Genomic DNA, 17,423 nt, shown 5'->3' with positions numbered 1-17,423 from the left:
GGCTACCATCTGTCCTCTCAGTGAAAACATGTCCGCTACGGTTTCCCGCATGGCTAATCATCTGTCGGTTCTCACTTGTGTTGGAATAAGATCCATTGATCTTTTTGCACACTATCACTGCGCCCAACAGTCGCGAGTTTGAAGCTCGTCACAGTCATCCCTTCCTAGATCCTACTCGGAATACCACAGACAAGGTTTAGACTTTCCGGATCTTAGGAATTCTGCCAATTGATTCTAGCCTATACCACGAAGGTTCTGATCTCACGGAATTGAATGCTCTGTTGTCAGGAGAGACAATCAAACTCGTGAATCAGGAGCCCAAGAGATACACACTCAAGCTGTTACAGGTAGAATAGAAGTGGTTGTCAGGCACGCGTTCATAAGTTGAGAATGGTGATGAGTGTCACAGAACATCACATTGATCACATTGAAGTACGAGTGAATATCTTAGAACAGAAGCAAGCACGATTGAATAGAAAACAGAGCATTAATTCATTGAGACAACAGAGCTCCTCACCCCCAACCATGGGATTTAGAGACTCATGCCCTCAAAGGTACAATAAGGAATGTAAAAATGTCATGAGGTACAAAATGAATCTCTAAAAGTAGTTTTTATACTCAACTAGTAACCTAGGTTTACAGAAAATAAGTAACTAAGTGTATATAGTGCAGAAATCCACTTCCAGACCCACTTGGTGTGTGCTTGGGCTGAGCATTGAAGCTTGGTGCACGGATTTGTGATCATCAACTATGGATCCAATAATTTGGTAGCTCTCACACGTGAATTACACTTAGTCACAACTCCAGACAACTAACCAGCAAGTGCACCGGGTCGTCCAAGTAATACCTTACGTAAGTAAGGGTCGATCCCACGGAGATTGTTGGTATGAAGCAAGCTATGGTCATCTTGTAAATCTCAGTCAAGTTGATTCAAATGTGATTGGATTAGATAATTAAAAGATAAATAAAATAGGATAGAAATACTTATGTAAATTAATGGTGGGAATTTCAGATAAGCGTATGGAGATGCTTGTCCCTGTTGAATCTCTGTTTTCCTACTGCTTTCATCCAATCCTTCTTACTCCTTTCCATGGCAAGCTGTATGTAGGGCATCACCGTTGTCAATGGCTACATCCCATCCTCTCAGTGAAAATGGTCCAAATGCTCTGTCACAACACGGCTAATCATCTGTCGGTTCTCAATCAAGTTGGAATAGAATCCCGTGATTCTTTTGCGTCTATCACTAACGCCCTGCCTTTAGGAGTTTGAAGCTCGTCACAGTTATTCAATCCCGGAATCCTACTCGGAATACCACAGATAAGGTTAGACTTTCCGGATTCCCATGAATGCCGCCATCAATTCTAGCTTATACCACGAAGATTCTGACTTATGCGCCCGGTCTAAGGTAGAACGGAAGTGGTTGTCAATCATGCGCGTTCAAAGGTGAGAATGTTGATGAGTGTCACGGATCATCACATTCATCAAGTTGAAGTGCAACGAATTTCTTAGAACAGGAATAAATCGAATTGGATGGAAAATAGTAGTAATTGCATTAAAACTTGAGGTACAGCAGAGCTCCACACCCTTAATCTATGGTGTGTAGAAACTCCACCGTTGAAAATACATAAGTGATCAAGGTTCAGGCATGGCCGAATGGCCAGCCCCCAAAACAAAAACTAGGATGTCAAAATCCAAATATGGAACCAAGATATCTAATAGACTAGTAAAAAGTTCTATTTATACTAAACTAGCTACTAGGGTTTAGAGAGGTAAGTAATTGATGCATAAATCTACTTTCGGAGCCCACTTGGTGTGTGCTTGGGCTGAGCTTGATCTATCTACGAGCTGAGACTTCTCTTGGAGTTGAACGCCAAGTTGTAACGTGTTTTGGGCGTTCAACTCTGGTTCGTGACGTGTTTCTGGCGTTTGACTCCAGAATGCAGCATGGAACTGGTGTTGAGCGCCAGTTTACGTCATTAAATTCCAAATAAAATATATAGTATTATATATTGCTGGAAAGCTCTGGATGTCTACTTTCCAACGCCGTTGAGAACGCGCCATTTGGAGTTTCGTAGCTCCGGAAAATCCATTTCGAGTGTAGGGAGGTTAGATTCCAACAGCATCAGCAGTCCTTTGTCAGCCTCCTATCAGAGTTTTGCTCAGGTCCCTCAATTTCAGCCAGAAAATACCTGAAATCACAGAAAAATACACAAACTCATAGTAAAGTCCAGAAATGTGAATTTAGCATAAAAACTAATGAAAACATCCCTAAAAGTAACTAGATCATACTAAAAACTACCTAAAAACAATGCCAAAAAGTGTATAAATTATCCGCTCATCACAACACCAAACTTAAATTGTTGCTTGTCCCCAAGCAACTGAAAATCAATTAGGATAAAAAGAAGAGAATATACTCTAAATCCCAAAATATCAATGAATATTAATTCTAATTAGATGAGCGGGACTTGTAGCTTTTTGCTTCGAAACAGTTTTGGCATCTCACTTTTTCCTTTGATGTTTAGAATGATTGGCTTCTTTAGGAACTTAGAATTTCGGATAGTGTTATTGATTCTCCTAGTTAAGTATGTTGATTCTTGAACACAGCTACTTTTATGAGTCTTGGCCGTGGCCCTAAGCACTTTGTTTTCCAGTATTACCACCGGATACATAAATGCCACAGACACACAACTAGGTGAACCTTTTCAGATTGTGACTCAGCTTTGCTAGAGTCCCCAGTTAGAGGTGTCCAGAGCTCTTAAGCACACTCTTTTTGCTTTGGATCATGACTTTAACCACTCAGTCTCAAGCTTTTTACTTGGACTTTCATGACACAAGCACATGGTTTGGGACAGCTTGATTTAGCCACTTAGGCCTGGATTTATTTCCTTGGGCCCTCCTATCCATTGATGCTCAAAGCCTTGGAACTTTTTTACCCTTGCCTTTTGGTTTTAAGGTCTATTGGCTTTTTCTGTTTGCTTTTTCTTTTTCTTTCTATTTTATTTTCTTTTTTTTTCGCAAAATTTTTTTTCAAGCTTTTGCTTTTTCACTGCTTTTTCTTGCTTCAAGAATCAATTTTCATGATTTTTCAGATTGTCAATAACATTCTCTTTGTTCATCATTCTTTCAAGAGCCAACAACTTTAACATTCATAAACAAATAGATCAAAAATATGCACTATTTAAGCATTCATTCAGAAAACAAAAAAGTTTTGTCACCAAGGATAATTTCGAAACTCATGTACTTATTGTTCTTTTGAATTAGAAATATTTTTCATTTAAGAGAGGTGAAGGATTTATGGAATTATTCATAGCCTTAAGACATAGTTACTAAATACTAATGATCATGAAGTAGAGACACAAAACATAGATAAACATGTAACATAAAAAAAAACCGAAAAACAGAGAGATAAGAACAAGGAAGTTAAGGAATGAGTCCACCTTAGTGAGGGTGGCGCCTTTTGAAGGTCCAATGGTGCTTTTTGAGCTCCTTTATGTCTCTTCCTTGCATCTGTTGCATGATCCCTAGTGATTTTGGTGTTCCTATCCTTAGTTGCTTCCAATAATTATGTGGAGAAACATGTAACCCCTGAGGTGTCTCAGGGATTTCTTGAAGAGGGAATTTCTCATGCTCTCTTGATGTGCAGTCAAATGCTCTTCTACTGAGCTATGGACCCTTGAGATAAATCTCTCTATCTCCCATGACTCTGAGGTGGAAGCTTTTGTCTTCTCTTTTGTCTTCTCTTTCTTTTTTTCTTTTTGAGGTTTCTCTGGCCTTAGGTGCCATCAATGGTTATGGAAAAGCAAAAAAAGCAAAAAAAGCTATGCTTTTACCACACCAAACTTAGAATGTTGCTCGCCCTCGAGAAAAAGAAGAAAGAATAGAAGAAGGAGAAGAAGATATGGGGGAGAGGGAGAGATGTTTGTGTTTTGGCCATGTAAGGTGGGTTTGGGTGGGAAGGATGGATGGATGTGAGTGGTGAAGAAATGATGGGGAAGAGGGATTAAGGTGATTGGGGAAGAAGGGAGAAGGTGAGTTGAGGTAGGTGGGGATCCTGTGGGGTCCACAGATCCTGAGATGATCCTGTGGGGTCCACAGATCCTGAGGTGTCAAGGATTTACATCCCTGCACCAATTAGGCATGTAAAACGCCTTTGCATACAATTCTGGCGTTTAAACGCCGAGGTGATGCATGTTCTGCGGGTTTAACGCCCATGTGCAGCATGTTTCTGGCGTTGAACGCCAGTTCCATGCTTGTTTCTGGCGTTCAGCGCCAGCTCTATGCTTTATTCTGGTGTTGAACGCCAGCCAGATGCTTCTTACTGGCATTTAAACGCCAGTAAGTCCTTCCTCCAGGGTGTGATTTTTCTTCTGCTGTTTTTTATTCTGTTTTTAATTTTAGTATTTTTTTCGTGACTCCACATGATCATGAACCTAATGAAACATAAAAGAACAATAAAAAGAAAAATAAAATTAGATAAATAAAAATTGGGTTGCCTCCCAATAAGCGCTTCTTTAATGTCAATAGCTTGACAGTGAGCTCTCATGGAGCTTCATAGATGTTCAGAGCATTGTTGGGACCTCCCAACACCAAACTTAGAGTTTGAATGTGGGGGTTCATCACCAAACTTAGAGTTTGGTTGTGGCCCCCCAACACCAAACTTAGAGTTTGACTGTGGGAGCTCTGTTTGACTCTGCATTGAGAGAAGTTGTTCATGCTTCCTCTCATTTCCAAATAACTTGGCATTTAGCTTCATGATGGCTCCTAGATATTGAGTAACTTGCTCTCCAGTTACACCTTCATCCTCTTCAGAGGAAGAATAATCTTCAGAGCTCATGAATGGCAGAAGGAGATTTAATGGAATCTCTATGGTCTCTATATGAGCCTCAGATTCCTTTAGGTCCTCAATAGGGAACTCCTTCTTGTTTGAGAGACGTCCCAGGAGGTCTTCCCCACTAGGATTTTTGTCCTTCTCCTCCCTTGTGCATTCGGCCATATTGATTACATCAATGGCCTTGCACTCTCCTTTTGGATTCCCTTCTGTATTGCTTGGGAGAATACTGGGAGGAGTTTCAATGACTTTCTTACTTAGCTGGCCCACTTGTGCCTCCAAATTTCTGATGGAGGACCTTGTTTCACTCATGAAACTTAAAGTGGCCTTAGACAGATCAGAGACTAAATTTGCTAAATTAGAGGGGCTGATGAACGGATAATTTATACGCTTTTTGGCACTTTTTTTAGTATGTTTTTAGTACATTTTAGTTAGTTTTTAGTATGTTTTTATTAGTTTTTATTTAAAATTCACTTTTCTGGGCTTTACTATGAGTTTGTGTGTTTTTCTGTGATTTCAGGTATTTTCTGGCTGAAATTGAGGGACCTGAGCAAAAATCTGATTCAGAGGCTGAAAAGGACTGCAGATGCTGTTGGATTCTGACCTCCCTGCACTCGAAGTGGATTTTTTGGAGCTACAGAAGCCCAATTGGCGCGCTCTCAATTGCGTTGGAAAGTAGACATCCTGGGCTTTCAGAAGATAGAGCATCTCCAAAACCTCAACCTGTTCTCCATTACTGCAAAACAAGTACTTATTTCATGTTCTTTTACTTTTCACAATCAACCCTGATAATTATTGATATCCTGACTAAGAGTTACAAGATAACCATAGCTTGCTTCAAGCCGACAATCTCCGTGGGATCGACCCTTACTTACGTCAGGTATTACTTGGACGACCCAGTGCACTTGCTGGTTAGTTGTGCGGAATTGCAAAAGTGTGATTGCAATTTCGTGCACCAAGTTTTTGGCGCCGTTGCCGGGGATTGTTCGAGTTTGGACAACTGACGGTTTATCTTGTTGCTTAGATTAGGACTGTTTTATTTTTGTTGGTTTAGAGTCTTTTTTTTGAGTTTAGTTTCATATTTTAAGTTTGGTGTTAATTGCATGCTTTTGTTTTCTTTTAATTTTTCGAATTTGCATGTACTTAGTCCTTTCTTAATCCTTAAAAATTCTAAGTTTGGTGTCTTCTTTGTGTTTTCCTTTAAATTTTTGAAAATTTGTGTTTGATTTTCTAAAAATCTGTTCTTGGTGTTCATCTTGACATTCAAATTTTCTTGTTTGTTCTCTTTGTTTTGATCTAAAATTTCTAAGTTTAGTGTCTTTTTGTTGTTTTTCTCTTTCCTCATTAAAATTTAAAAATAAAAAAAAATTATCCTTTCCTTATTTTACTCATAATTTTCGAAATTTTGCATTAAATTAGTCAAAGATTTTCAAAATCATATCTTTTTTTTTAGTCAAGTCAAAATTCTAATTTCAAAAAAATTGATCTTTTCAAATCTTTTTCAAAAAAATCAAATCTTTTTCAAAATAATTTTCAATCTTATCTTTTTAATTGATTACTTAATTTAGTTTTCAATTTGCTTTGATTTTATTCTCTTTTGGTTTTCAAATTCTTATTTTATTTTCATTTATTTTATTTCATTATTTTCGGTTATTTAAAAAAAAAACAATTTTACTTTACTTGTGAATCCATATCATATTCCCTTTCTCCATCATGGACCTAAGTGGAATTGAGCAGTCCAGAAGGACTCTGGGGTCATATGCTAACCCCATTACAGCTGCATATGGGAGTAGCATCTGTATACCTCCCATTAAAGCAAGCAGCTTTGAGCTAAATCCTCAACTCATTATCATGGTGCAGCAAAATTGCCAGTATTCCGGTCTTCCACAGAAAGAACCTACTGAGTTTCTGGCACAGTTCTTACAAATTGCTGACACGGTACATGATAAAGAGGTTGATCAGGATGTCTACAGATTATTACTGTTTCCATTTGCTGTAAAAGATCAAGCTAAGAGGTGGTTGAATAACCAACCCACAACAAGCATAAAAACATGGAGACAATTATCAGACAAATTCCTGAATCAATTTTACCCTCCAAAAAGGATGACACAGCTAAGGCTGGACATCCAAGGCTTTAAACAAGAGGGTAATGAATCCCTTTTTAATGCTTGGGAGAGGTATAGAGGTATGCTAAGAAAATGCCCCTCTGAAATGTTTTCAGAGTGGGTACAGTTAGACATCTTCTACTATGGGCTTACAGAAAAAGCTCAGATGTCTCTAGACCACTCAGCTGGTGGATCTATACATATGAGGAAGACGATTGAAGAAGCTCAAGAGCTTATAGATACTGTTGCTAGAAATCAACATTTGTACTCTAGCAATGAGTCCTCTACAAAAGAAGAAGTTATGGCAGTAGCCACTGATCCTACTCCTCAAGAACAGATGGTTTAGCTTAATCAGCAATTACACTTGATGACAAAACAGTTAGCAGAATTTAAAGAGATGCTCCAAGAAACTAAAATTGCTAACAAGAACATAGAATCACAGTTGAATCAGGCAAAACAGCAGTTATCTAAACAGATAACAGAAGAATGCCAAGCAGTTCAACTGAGGAGTGGGAAGACATTGAATAACACTGCTCAAAGTAGCAAAAAGCCAATAAAGGAACAATTGACAGAGGATAACCAAACCACTGTCTAAAATCCCTCTGAGGACAGTAAGAGCCCAGAGAGGAATACTCTTGGCGTTCAAACGCCAGAAAGGGGGGAAAAGCTGGCGTTAAACGCCCATTCTCTGCCCAGTTCTGGCATTCATACGCCAGAAAAGGGGGAAAAGTTGGCGTTAAACGCCCATTCCTCACCCAATCCTGGTGTTCAAACACCAATGGGGAATCAGACACTTGAGAGTGCTGGTAGTAACCCCTCTAAAAAGTCTTCTCCAACCACCTCTGTAAGGAATAAACCTGCAGCAATTAAGGTTGAAGAATATAAAGCCAAGATGCCTTATCCTCAGAAACTCTGCCAAGCGGAACAGGATAAGCAATTTGCCCGCTTTGCAGACTATCTAAGGACTCTTGAAATAAAGATTCCGTTTGCAGAGGCACTTGAGCAAATACCCTCTTATGCTAAGTTCATGAAAGAGATCTTAAGTCATAAGAAGGATTGGAGAGAAAATGAAAAAGTTTTTCTCAATGAAGAATGCAGTGCAGTCATTTTAAAGAGCTTACCAGAGAAGCTTAAAGATCCTGGAAGCTTTATGATACCATGCACATTAGAGGGTACTTGTACCAAGAAAGCTCTATGTGATCTCGGGGCAAGTATCAACCTAATACCTGCATCCACTATCAGAAAGCTTGGCTTGACTGAAGAAGTCAAACCAACCAGAATATGCCTCCAACTTGCTGATGGCTCTATTAAATATCCATCAGGCATAATTGAGGACATGATTGTCAAGGTTGGACCATTTGCCTTTCCCACTGACTTTGTAGTGCTGGAAATGGAGGAGCACAAGAGTGCAACTCTCATTCTAGGAAGACCTTTCCTAGCAACTGGACGAACCCTCATTGACGTCCAAAAAGGGGAATTAACCCTGAGAGTCAATGAGGATGAGTTCAAGTTGAATGTTGTCAAGGCTATGCAGCATCCAGACACATCAAATGACTGCATGAGCACTGATATTATTGACTCTTTGGTAGAGGAGGTCAATATGACTGAAAGCCTCGAATAAGAGCTAGAGGACATCTTTAAAGATGTTCAGCCTGATCTGGAGGAACTAAAGGAAATAAAAGAACCTCTGAAAATTCCTCAGGAAGAGGAGAAACCTCCTAAACTTGAGCTCAAACCACTACCACCATCCCTGAAATATGCATTTCTGGGAGAGGGTGACACTTTTCCAGTGATCATAAGCTCTGCTTTAAATCCACAGGAAGAGGAAGTACTAATTCAAGTGCTAAAGACACACAAGACAGCTCTTGGGTGGTCCATAAGTGATCTTAAGGGCATTAGCCCAGCAAGATGCATGCACAAGATCCTATTGGAGGATGATGCAAAGCCAGTGGTTCAACCACAGAGGCGGCTAAATCCAACCATGAAGGAGGTGGTGCAGAAAGAGGTCACTAAGTTACTAGACGCTGGGATTATTTATCCTATTTTAGATAGCCCCTGGGTCAGCCATGTCCACGTTGTCCCCAAGAAGGGAGGCATGACAGTGGTTCATAATGAAAAGAATGAACTAGTTTCTACAAGAACAGTTACAGGGTGGCGCATGTGTATTGACTACAGAAGGCTCAATACAGTCACCAGAAAGGATCATTTTCCTTTACCATTCATAGACCAGATGCTAGAGAGACTAGCAGGTCATGAATACTACTGCTTTTTGGATGGCTATTCAGGTTACAACCAAATTACAGTAGACCCTCAGGACCAAGAGAAAACAGCATTCACATGTCCTTCTTGAGTATTTGCCTACAGAAGGATGCCTTTAGTCTATGCAATGCACCTGCAACCTTTCAGAGGTGCATGCTCTCTATCTTCTCTGATATGGTAGAAAAGTTCCTGGAAGTCCTCATGGATAACTTCTCAGTATTTGGAGACTCATTCAGCTCCTGCCTTAACCATCTAGTACTTATTCTGAAAAGATGCCAAGAGACCAACCTAGTTTTAAACTGGGAAAAATGTCACTTCATGGTGACTGAAGGAATTGTCCTTGGGCATAAAATTTCGAACAAAGGAATAGAGATGGATCAAGCTAAGGTGGAGGTAATTGAAAAATTACCACCACCTGCCAAAGTTAAGGCAATCAGAAGCTTTCTGGGGCATGCAGGATTCTACAGAAGGTTTATAAAGGATTTTTCAAAAATTGCCAAACCTCTGAGTAATCTACTAGCTGCTGACACGCCATTTATCTTTGATAAGGAGTGTCAACAGGCGTTTGAGACTCTGAAAGCTAAGCTGGTCACAGCACCAGTCATCTCTGCACCAGACTGGACATTACCATTTGAACTAATGTGTGATGCCAGTGACCATGCCATTGGTGCAGTATTGGGACAAAGGCATGGTAAGCTTCTGCACGTCATTTATTGTGGCAGCCGTATTCTAAATGATGCACAGAAGAGCTACACGACCACAGAAAAGGAGTTACTTGCAGTGGTTTATGCCATTGACAAGTTCAGATCTTATTTAATAGGATCAAAAGTGATTGTGTACACTGACCATGCTACTCTTAAATATCTACTCACAAAGCAGGATTCAAAACCCAGGCTCATAAGATAGGTGTTGCTTCTACAAGAGTTTGATATAGAAATAAGAGACAGAAAAGGGACAGAGAATCAAGTAGCTGATCACCTGTCCTGGATAGAACCAGTAGCAGGAGCATCCCTCCCTCCTACTGAGATCTCTGAAACCTTTCCGGATGAGCAATTATTTGCTATTCAGGAAGCTCCGTGGCTTACAAACAGTGCAAACTATAAGACTCAAGGTTCCCCTTCTGTAACCATGGAAAGGAAGCATGAAGAGCTTCTCTCAAAACAGAGTCAAACAGAGCCCCCACAGTCAAACTCTAAGTTTGGTGTTGGGAGGCCATAACCAACTTCTAAGTTTGGTGTTGAACCCCCACATTCAAACTCTAAGTTTGGTGTTGGGAGGTTCCAACATGGCTCTAAGTATCTGTGAGGCTCCATGAGAGCCCACTGTCAAGCTACTGACATTAAAGAAGCGCTTGTTGGGAGGCAACCCAATGTAATATTTATTATTTTCCTTTGTTATTTTATGTTTTTCTATAGGTTGATGATCATGGAAAGTCACAAAATCAATTGAAAAAGCAGAAACAGAATGAAAAACTGAAAGAAAAATAGCACACACTGGAGGAAAACTTGCTGGCGTTTAAACGCCAGTAAGGGCAGCAAATGGGCGTTTAACGCCCAGTCTGGCACTATTATGGGCGTTTAACGCCAGAAAGGGACACCAGACTGGCGTTAAATGCCAGGAATGGGCACCAAGCTGGCGTTAAACGCCAGAAATGGGCACCAGCCCGGCGTTTAACGCCAGGATTGGCAGAAGGAGCATTTTTGCTCACCACTTGGAGCAGGGATGAATTATCCTTGACACCTCAGGATCTGTGGACCCCACAGGATCCCCACCTACCCCACCACTCTCTCTCTTCTTTCTTCTTTTGCTTGAGGACGAGCAAACCTTCTAAGTTTGGTGTGGTAAAAGCGTTGCTTTTTGTTTCTCCATAACCATTTATGGCACCTAAGGCCGGAGAAACCTCTAGAAAGAGGAAAGGGAAGGCAAAAGTTCCACCTCCGAGCCATGGGAGATGGAGAGATTCATCTCAAGGGATGCACTTTCCTCCACAAAACTATTGGGAGCAAATCAACACCTTCCTAGGAGAATTGAGTTCCAACATGGGACAACTAAGGGTGGAGCACTAAGAACATTCCATCCTCCTCCATGAAATTAAAGAAGATCATAGAATCATGAGAGAGGAGCAACAAAGGCAAGGAAGAGACATTGAGGAGCTCAAGCACTCCATAAGATCTTCAAAAGGAAGAACAAGCCGCCATCACTAAGGTGGACCCGTTCTTTAATCTCCTTGTTCTTTATTTTCTATTTTTTGAATTTTTATGCTTATATTTATCTATGTTTGTGTCTTATTACATGATCATTGATATCTTAGTGTCTATGCCTTAAAGCTATGAATGTCCTATGAATCCATCACCTTTCTTAAATGAAAAATGTTTTTATTACAAAAGAACAAGAAGTACAGGATTTCGAATTTATCTCTGAAACTAGTTGAATTAGTTTGATGTAGTGACAATACTTTTTGTTTTCTGAATGAATGCTTGAACAGTGCATATGTCTTTTGAATTTGTTGTTTAAAGAATGTTAAATTTGTTGGCTCTTGAAAGAATGATGGAAAAGGAGAAATGTTATTGAGGATCTAAAAAAATCATCAAATTGATTCTTGAAGCAAGAAAAAGCAAAAAAAAAATAAAAAAAAAAGCAAAAAAGAGAAGAAGAAAAAGCAAGCAGAAAAAGCCAATAGCCCTTTAAACCAAAAGGCAAGGGTAGAAATAAAAAGTGATCCAAGGCAAAAAGAGTGTGCTTAAGAACCCTGGACACCTCTAATTGGGGACTCTAGCAAAGCTGAGTCACAATCTAAAAAGGTTCACCCAGTTATGTGTCTGTGGCATGTATGTATCCGGTGGTAATACTGGAAGACAGAGTGCTTTGGGCCACAGCCAAGACTCATAAAGTAGCTATGTTCAAGAATCATCATACTTAACTAGGAGAATCAATAACACTATCTGAATTCTGAGTTCCTATAGATGCCAATCATTCTAAACTTCAAAGGATAAAGTGAGATGCCAAAACTGTTCAGAAGCAAAAAGCTACTAGTCCCGCTCATCTAATTGGAGCTAAGTTTCATTGATATTTTGGAGTCTATAGTATGTTCTCTTCTTTTTATCCTATTTGATTTTCAGTTGCTTGGGGACAAGCAACAATTTAAGTTTGGTGTTGTGATGAGCGGATAATTTATACGCTTTTTGGCACTATTTTTAGTATGTTTTTAGTACATTTTAGTTAGTTTTTAGTATGTTTTTTTTTAGTTTTTATTTAAAATTTACTTTTCTGGGCTTTACTATGAGTTTGTTTGTTTTTCTGTGATTTCAGGTGTTTTCTGGCTGAAATTGAGGGACCTGAGCAAAAATCTGATTCAGAGGCTGAAAAGGACTGCATATGCTGTTGGATTCTGACCTCCCTACACTCGAAGTGGTTTTTCTGGAGCTACAGAAGCCCAATTGGCGCGCTCTTAATTGCGTTGAAAAGTAGACATTCTGGGCTTTCCAGCAATGTATAATAGTCCATACTTTGACCGAGATTTTATGGCCCAAACCGGCGTTGCAAATCAGCTTCAGAATTCCCGGCGTTTAACGCCGGAACTGGCACAAAAATTGGAGTTAAACGCCCAAACTGGCATAAAAGCTGGCGTTTAACTCCAGAAAAAGTCTCTACACATGAAAGCTTCAATGCTCAGTCCAAGCACACACCAAGTGGACCCCGGAAGTGGATTTTTACGTCATTTACTCATTTCTGTATACACTAGGTTACTAGTTCACTATTAATAGGATCTTTTGACATTGTATCTTCACCTCATGACACTTTACACGTTTCTCATTGTATCTTCTACAGCATGAGTCTCTAAACCCCATGGTTGGGGGTGAGGAGCTCTGCTGTGTCTTGATGGATTAATGCAATTACTACAGTTTTTCATTCAATCACGCTTGCTTCTATTCTAAGATATCACTTGTTCCTAAACTTGATGAATGTGATGATCTGTGACACTCATCATCATTCTCACCTATGAATGTGTGCCTGACAACCACCTCCGTTCTAGCTTAGATTGAGTAGATATCTCTTGGATTCCTTAATCAGAATCTTCGTGGTATAAGCTAGAATTGATGGCGGCATTCAAGAGAATCCGGAAGGTCTAAACCTTGTCTGTGGTATTCTGAATAGGATTCAGGGATTGAATGACTGTGACGAGCTTCAAACTTCTGAAGGCTGGGCGTTAGTGACAGACGCAAAAGAATCACTGGATTCTATTCCAACCTGATTTAGAACCGACAGATGATTAGCCGTGCTGTGACAGAGCACGTTGAACATTTTCACTGAGAGGATGGGAGGTAGCCATTGACAACGGTGAAACCCTACATACAGCTTGCCATGGAAGGAGTCTTGCGTGCTTGAAGAAGAAGACAGTAGGAAAGCAGAGATTCAAAAGATAGAGCATCTCCAAAACCTCAACCTGTTCTCCATTACTACAAAACAAGTACTTATTTCATGTTCTTTTACTTTTCACAATCAACCCTGATAATTATTGATATCCTGACTAAGAGTTACAAGATAACCATAGCTTGTTTCAAGCCGACAATCTCCGTGGGATCGACCCTTACTCATGTAAGGTATTACTTGGACGACCCAGTGCACTTGCTGGTTAGCTGTGCGGAATTGCAAAAGTGTGATTGGAATTTCGTGCACCAGGGGCTCAGCTCAGAATTCTCTGTCTGTTGCTGAGAAGATGATGGAAAAGTCTTGTTATTGCTTAGCCTGTTTCTTCCACCATTATTAAAGCCTTGTTGAGGCTTTTGTTGATCCTTCCATGAGAAATTTGGATGATTTCTCCATGATGAATTATAGGTGTTCCCATAAGGTTCACCCATGTAATTTACCTCTGCTATTGCAGGGTTCTCAGGATCATAAGCTTCTTCAGAAGCTGCCTCTTTAGTACTGTTGGATGCATTTTGCCATCCATTCAGACTTTGAGAGATCATGTTGACTTGCTGAGTCAACACTTTGTTCTGAGCCAATATGGAATTCAGAGCATTAATTTCAAGAACTCCCTTCCTCTGAGGCGTCCCATTATTCACGGAATTCCTCTCAGAAGTGTACATGAATTGGTTATTTGCAACCATGTCAATAAGTTCTTGAGCTTCTGCAGGCATTTTCTTTAAGTGAATGGATCCACCTGCAGAATGGTCCAATGACATTTTGGAAAACTCAGATAGACCATAATAGAATATATCTAATATGGTCCATTCTGAGAACATGTTAGAAGGACACTTTTTGGTCATCTGCTTGTATCTTTCCCAAGCTTCATAGAGGGATTCACCATCTTTTTGTTTGAAGGTCTGAACATCCACTCTAAGCTTGCTCAGCTTTTGAGGAGGAAAGAACTTAGCCAAGAAGGCCGTGACCAGCTTATCCCAGGAGTCCAGGCTATCTTTAGGTTGTGAATCCAACCATGTTCTAGCTTTGTCTCTTAGAGCAAAAGGGAAAAGCATGAGCCTGTAGACTTCAGGATCTACTCCATTCGTCTTTACAGTCTCATAGATCTATAAGAACTCAGTTAAAAACTGATAGGGATCTTCTGATGGAAGTCCATGAAACTTGCAGTTTTGTTGCATTAGAGCAACTAGTTGAGGTTTCAGCTCAAAATTGTTTGCTCCAATAGCCGGAATGGAGATGCTTCTTCCATCAAATTTGGACGTTGGTTTAATGAAATCACCTAGCATTTTCCTTGCATTATTGTTGTTGGGTTCGGCTGCCATCTCCTTCTCTTGTTCAAAAATTTCAGAAAGGTTGCCTCTGGATTGTTGTAATTTAGCTTCTCTTAGTCTCCTCTTCAGAGTCCTTTCAGGTTCAGGATCAGCTTCAACAAGAGTGTCTTTTTCCTTGTTCCTGCTCATATGAGAGAGAAGAGAAAAAGAAAAGGAAGAAGAATCCTCTATGTCAAAGTAAAGAGGATCCTTATTGTTAGTAGAAGAAGAAAGGGAATAGGAGTGAAGAAGAATGAATAGTCTGAATAAAGGGTAAAGGTAGGGGCAGTGATTTGAGATGAAGAGAGGTGAAGAGAAGTGTTAGTAAATAAATAAATAAATAAATAAATAGAAGAGGGAGATAATTCGAAAATTAATTTTGAAAAGGAGTTAATGATTTTCGAAAATTAAAGATAAGATATAATTAAAATTAAAATTTAAAACAATTAATTAATTAAAAAGAATTTTTGAAAAAGGATGAGATATTTTCGAAAATTAAAGAGGGAAAAATAGTTAGGTGGTTTTGAAAAAGATAAGAAACAAACAAAAAGTCAAATAGTTAGTTGAAAAAGATATTAAAATCAAATTTGAAAAGATAAGAAGATAAGAAGTTAGAAAAGATATTTTAAAATCAAATTTTTGAAAAAGATAAAATTTTGAAAAAGATATGATAAAAAGATAAGATGAAAAAGATTTAAATTTTTAAAATTAAAATTAATTACTTAACTAACAAGAAACTAAAAGATATGATTCTAGAATTTAAAGATTGAACCTTTCTTAACAAGAAAGTAACAAACTTCAAATTTTTGAATCAATCACATTAATTGTCAGTGTAATTTTGAAAATTTGAAATAAAATTAAGAAAAAGATTTTGAAAATAATTTTAAAATTTTCGAAATTAATAAGATATAAATGAAAAAGATTTGATTTTTGAAAAAGTTTTGAAAAGATAAGATTTTTGAAATTGAAAATTTGACTTGACTTGTAAGAAACAACTAATTTTTAAAAATTTTTAACCAAGTCAACCCAAAATTTCGAAAATTTGGAGGGAAATAAGGAAAAGATTTTTTTTATTTTTGAATTTTCAATGAGGAGAGAGAAAAACACAAACATGAACCAAAACATGAAAATTTTGGATCAAAACACATGATGCATGCAAGAACACTATGAATGTCAAGATGAACACCACGAACACTTTGAAGATCATGATGAACATCAATAACATAATTTTGAAAAATTTTTGATGCAAAGAAAGCATGCAAGACACCAAACTTAGAAATCTTTAATGCATGGACAATATGAATGCAAAAATGCATATGAAAAATAACATACAACACAAAACAAGAAATCAGCAAGATCAAACAAGAAGACTTGTCAAGAACAACTTGAAGATCATGAAGAACACCATGAATGCATAAATTTTTGAAAAAATGCAAGAAAAATTTTTAAAGCATGCAATTGACACCAAACTTAAAAATTGACTCAAGATTCAAACAAGAAACACAAAATATTTTTGGTTTTTATGATTTTCTATTTTTTTTTGTATTTTTATTATATTTTTTTTGAAAAACATATGGAAAAATAAAATAAGAAATTCAAAATCTTTAAGAAGAATTCAAGGAATCTTTTTATGTTAGCCTAAATCTCCAATTCAGGGGTTGGACATGGCTTAACAGCCAGCTAGCTTTAGGATGGCATTACATGCATTGTGGTGATTAGTGGAAGATCAATCCCAAAGGAGTTTGGATATGGCATTACAACTAGCTAGGATTCAACATGTTACTATGAAACTCTATAATTCATTCTTGAAAGTTTTGAAGCCATAGAATAATTTAAAAAAAAAATTCGAAGATAAATTTTTTTTGGAAAAACGAAAACAAAGAAAAATTTTGAAAAATTTTTAAAACTTTTTGAAAAGAAAATGACCTAATCTGAGCAACAGGATGAACCGTCAATTGTCCATACTTGAACAATCCCTGGCAACGGCGCCAAAAACTTGGTGCACGGATTTGTGATCATCAACAATGGCTCCAATAATTTGGTAGCTCTCACACGTGAATTACACTTAGTCACAACTCTGCACAACTAACCAACAAGTGCACTGGGTCGTCCAAGTAATACCTTACGTAAGTAAGGGTCGATCCCACGGAGATTGTTGGTATGAAGCAAACTACAGTCATCTTGTAAATCTCAGTCAGGTTGATTCAAATGTGATTGGATTAGATAATTAAAAGATAAATAAAATAGGATAGAAATACTTATGTAAATTAATGGTGGGAATTTCAGATAAGCGTATGGAGATGCTTGTCCCTGTTGAATCTCTGTTTTCCTACTGCTTTCATTCAATCCTTCTTACTCCTTTCCATGGCAAGCTGTATGTAGGGCATCACCGTTGTCAATGGCTACATCCCATCCTCTCAGTGAAAATGGTCCAAATGCTCTGTCACAGCACGGCTAATCATCTGTCGGTTCTCAATCAGGTTGGAATAGAATCCC

At 38.4% G+C, this 17,423-nt stretch overlaps 1 non-coding gene across 1 annotated transcript; it reads left to right on the top strand.

Moving 5' to 3' along the window:
* The first annotated feature begins 14,436 nt into the window (after positions 1-14,436).
* LOC112799283 (small nucleolar RNA R71) lies at positions 14,437-14,540 on the top strand. The gene has a single exon (XR_003200858.1). It is a non-coding gene; the product is annotated as a small nucleolar RNA R71 (small nucleolar RNA).
* Positions 14,541-17,423: the final 2,883 nt, after the last annotated feature.

The sequence above is a fragment of the Arachis hypogaea genome, chromosome 4 (assembly GCF_003086295.3).
Source record: "Arachis hypogaea cultivar Tifrunner chromosome 4, arahy.Tifrunner.gnm2.J5K5, whole genome shotgun sequence".
Taxonomy (NCBI): domain Eukaryota; kingdom Viridiplantae; phylum Streptophyta; class Magnoliopsida; order Fabales; family Fabaceae; genus Arachis; species Arachis hypogaea.
This window is presented reverse-complemented; position numbering and strand designations above follow the sequence as displayed.